This window comes from Saccoglossus kowalevskii, chromosome 16, assembly GCF_978046115.1.
Source record: "Saccoglossus kowalevskii chromosome 16, keSacKowa6.1, whole genome shotgun sequence".
In the NCBI taxonomy this organism is placed as follows: domain Eukaryota; kingdom Metazoa; phylum Hemichordata; class Enteropneusta; family Harrimaniidae; genus Saccoglossus; species Saccoglossus kowalevskii.
In genome coordinates this window covers 12,325,164-12,329,723 of record NC_140656.1, presented here as the reverse complement: position 1 = coordinate 12,329,723, position 4,560 = coordinate 12,325,164, and positions in this window count along the sequence as shown.

Below are 4,560 nucleotides of genomic sequence, written 5' to 3'. Positions count from 1 at the left end.
CACCGGCACGGAAAGGAAGGTCGAATCACCGACGGAAATGGTAAATATCAATGCGCAATCTGAAATTATTCATTAGTGTGGTAAATAATGTCAAATAAACAACAATTATTGATCGCTAAGATGTTGTGTGTCAATATATACAATCTTAATCTGTTTATAGTCAACATAACAGTTGATTACGTCAAATTTGCTGTTTGTCTGGACTACATCGGCCAATAGAAAATGTGTGATTCGGCTCTGCCACATGAACAATTTGACGGATTTCTTAAGGTGAGTTACAGGGGTGATCATACGAGGGCGCTTCTGTGAAGGGTGGTTGGGAAGTTATCATTGGAAAAATCGAAGTATAGGTCAGTGACCTTATTCCATAAAAGCGTATTTTCAAAAATTTGTCAACAAAAATACAGGTTTCAATAATAGAAATAAATATAAAGTATATATTTAGATGTCGACCAGTAGAAACTCTTAGAGGGAAGACAGTAGAAAAAATAAGGACTAAATTTACGATTTGTTTTTCCTAGTTTTGAATTCGATTTGTTTTCACAATTTCTTAAATTTGCTTACAATTCTTGTTTTGACGAAAATAACAAAAATTAAGAAATTAAAGAATTTTTGACAAAACATCTTGAAATATGAAATGTAAGTCAGTCTACCAAGTGTCAATTGGCAGATAATGGTTGGTTGAGACGAGGGCGGTGTCTTCCTGGTAGCCATGGTTGAGCAACTATGATTAATATGTTAACTCACCCGATCCTGGTGTTGTACACTGCACGTGTGCCTTTGACAGATGTATCAGATGTAGCACATGTATCAAAAACAATTTTTAATTCCAGTATACTTCTATAGTACTAGTATTCTACGTGTGTTTTACGTCATATTAGTCAACAGTATGTAAATTTGTTTATACTATAAATAACATTTTTAAAGAAAATGTCAAATAATGACAACGTGTCCTGGCCACAATAAAAAAACGTGTTACTAGTATATTAAATTAAAAACCCACCAAATTCTGGAGCACAGCATTCTTCAATGTTTTACTTCTTATTTGTGTGCCGGTTACTTTAATTGTTTTGTTTTTCTTCGGTTGCTTCGTGTTTATGTACATGTATGTTACATTTGAATAAAATGAAACTTTCCACTCTGGCAATGTATTGGGGGATTTGGTAGCGATTTGACCGTCATGACAGCAGCAGTACATTTGATGTCGATATATATAATACAAAGAACATATAAGAACCCCAGGTTGTTTAAATAGCTCAGAGTCGAACTTGCCGAGTCATGGTAGATTTAGGCGTAACCATCATGTTCGGGTCATTTACGTGCCATCGGTCGAATTAGGCGGTTTTGCGTACACCTCCCTAATGTCGGTCGAATACACGGATCTTGGCTGGCTAAAATGTTCGCGGATATTCGATCTATTAAATATGGGCGAAAAATGTATTACAATATAAGTTGTGTTTCAAAAATGTTACATTGTTTATGATTAATGATTTGGATACACGTACGTAATATTTTTGGAAGGAAACTGTCTGGGAAAATGCAAACATGAACTTATTGGATTTTTTTTCCAGACATGATTTTTTAACATATATTACCAAACATTTTACGCTGAAGTTTAAAGCGAGGTCCTACGCACATGATTTGGCATATGATTATCCTCTTTACTTTTTATTTTTCTTGACTATGTTCAACTTCTATAGAAAGAACAATGTCAATAAAGTTATATTATCTTATCTTATGAAAAAAGTAAAATAATACTACCGAAAAATGTACCTGCCCTTTTGTAAGAAAAAGCATGAAACCTTGACCTCAGAGCATTTAGTTCTTCTTTGCAAATGTTTTAAGCGCATAAAATTAAGATATTTGATTGAGTAGATGCGAAAACAATCTCTACGCAACCTTTTGAACAAAGTTTGGTTTTAATAAATTCTGGCTTTGAGCTCAGAATGAACTTGGCCTAAGAGTGTAAACGAATCAGAGCCTACTCAGTAAATCACGCCCTGTATCGCCTTTTTCAAATGACGTTTCAGGAATCGGCATCGTTTGTAAAAGACCATTCTCCGGTAAATTGAAATTGACAATATTACCCGAAAACAAAACGATGGAATTCTTAATCGGATTTTTTGTGTGTGACAGAATTATTTTACTTGCAGCATACTTCCAAATTGTGTATAGCTTGTGTATAATACCTGGTGACACGTATTGTTGAAAATCACAAGATTTCACACATTGTGAAGGAGTCTCATTTCATAGTTTGCATAGCCCTTTCAGATGTCTAGGTTCAACTATTGGTGAATATTCTAAGCGTATACATGTATATGCCTATACCCTTGCTTGTTTATTGCAAAGCAAAAGTCCATATGCATTGGCCCAAAGAGCAAATACAATTTCATTTAACAATGGTAACACTAAAAATCATTCAAGTTCTGCTTTTCATGGCAAAATAAACAAAACTAGCTAACTGGTTTAAATTGGTAACATTTCTTGAACATAAGTGAGATAAATCTGTTGTAAGTGGAGTTAGTCCAAAACCACACAGGCAACAATTCTGCTCTAATACGTTGATAACGTAAGGGCAAATAGCTATAAAATGATATTCGTCCTCCATATGAAAGTTGATTGCGTTCAACGCAGTATTCACACAATCTATTATCGAGGCGGACATTTTCATGTCTTCCCTTTTCAATACGCAAATTGTGAGAAGAACAACGTAACCTTGACAACGCAGCACTAAATTTGAAAACATGGATGCAAGACAAATATTTGATCAAGTGACGACTTAAAATTGTGATAGGAACGGAGTTTGGGGGAAGAAGCAGTGTTGTCGTGCTAGGCTTGTGGCGCACAATCTTTAATTCTTTGTATGAACTGTGTAAGAAACACACTTTTGACCCAACACCTTGGTTCAGCCATACATGACCGAATTCAAAGCGAAATAGCAACATTTTTACATTAAAAGCCCAATTTACCGACGGTATAACACGTTGGTCGGATAATCTTTTTAACATTAAATAACATTTATGAGGATATCTATTACCGTCCATTTGTAATAATATATGTCAGTAGCTAATGCATCTTTTAAAGTAAATAACAGAGAGGAAATCGACCACATTTGCCAACAGCTGATAATTCGCTTGAGTTATACCTTATACCGAGTAGAAATTTACAAAATTGATTCTGAACTTGTTCAATTTGAGGAGCGTTCTCATAACCCCAGATTTGACTACCATATAATAAGATTGGCACAATGATGGAATCAAATAATTTGAAAGAATCAGATATGGTCATACCACCAAGTATTCGAATCATTGCTTTTTTACTCTGTGCTGATTGGGTTAATTTGGTCGGATTCCAACTTAGTCTAGATCCAAGATACTCGTACCGAGGGACAATCTTAATTTCATGATCTCGATAGAACCATTTTTCTCTTTGTTTTAGATAACCACCCCTGTGAACAATTATCTGTGTTTTATTTAGGTTTAGAGTTAGACCCCAGAGAGAACAAAATTGGTGTACTTTGGCTTTGAGTGTGAAAATGTTGTCACTTGTACTGTAGCCTCGCCGAAGACCACATTGCGCTTCAGATAATATACAATTCTTACGACACCAGTGGTCCAGACGTGAATTTAGGATTTTTGTTAGAATCTTACTTGTTACTGATATAAGGGAGAAATCCCTGTAATTACTTGTTGACATCAGAACGATGACCTTTTTATGCAGTGGCGAGATAATGGCTTTACAGCAGGTTGCTGGAAAGTTACAACTGGAGAGTATGTTATTGAATAAAAGCAATAAGACAGGACCATGTGTGTCCAGCGTTCAACTTGTCTTTCTTGTCATCTTGAATTTTCAAGGTGAATGTTTCCGTGAAGCACTCCACTATCACTGTTGTAGAGGGAGGAATGTCCGAACGAAACAATAGCGTACAGGCGGCCGATGCTTTCTTATTGGCTATAATATACTATATCTTTTAGGTGTATTTTAAATCCATTTTTTATACCTGTTTTGATATATATATTTCAAACGGGGGTAATCTTCATCATCCACCATAATTTAAGTTCAGGAAACTTATGTTGGGTTAGTTCATCTCCTACAGTATATGTAATAATCCCCCAGTCTCTCACTTCTACACATTCATTAAAAAAAATGTACTAATATTTCTGTGGGTATTAGAACAACATATTTGTCTGATTCATCAACAGTAAGGGTCTTACACAAAATATAATTCTTGTAGTCTAAACTTAACAAAGTTGTCTTCGCCCTTTTTCTCCAATGAAATAATTACCCCTGTCTTTTTGCGTGTGTGTGTGTGTGGGGGGGGGGGTCTCGCCTACAAATAGAGCCTAGAGCGTTGAGAGAATTCACTACAAGTTTACTAATTTGAGGCCAAAACTGCATATAGAATTCCATCACAGACTATCATTCTGTCGTTCTGTTCACTGGAAGAGTTTTTAAAGCACTGTAGGATCTTCCTATGTAATATTGGTCCACGCGTGTGTCTGATATGTCTGGAAGTTCAGAAGGCAGTCTTGGTATATTAAGATTTTGATGAAATTTGTT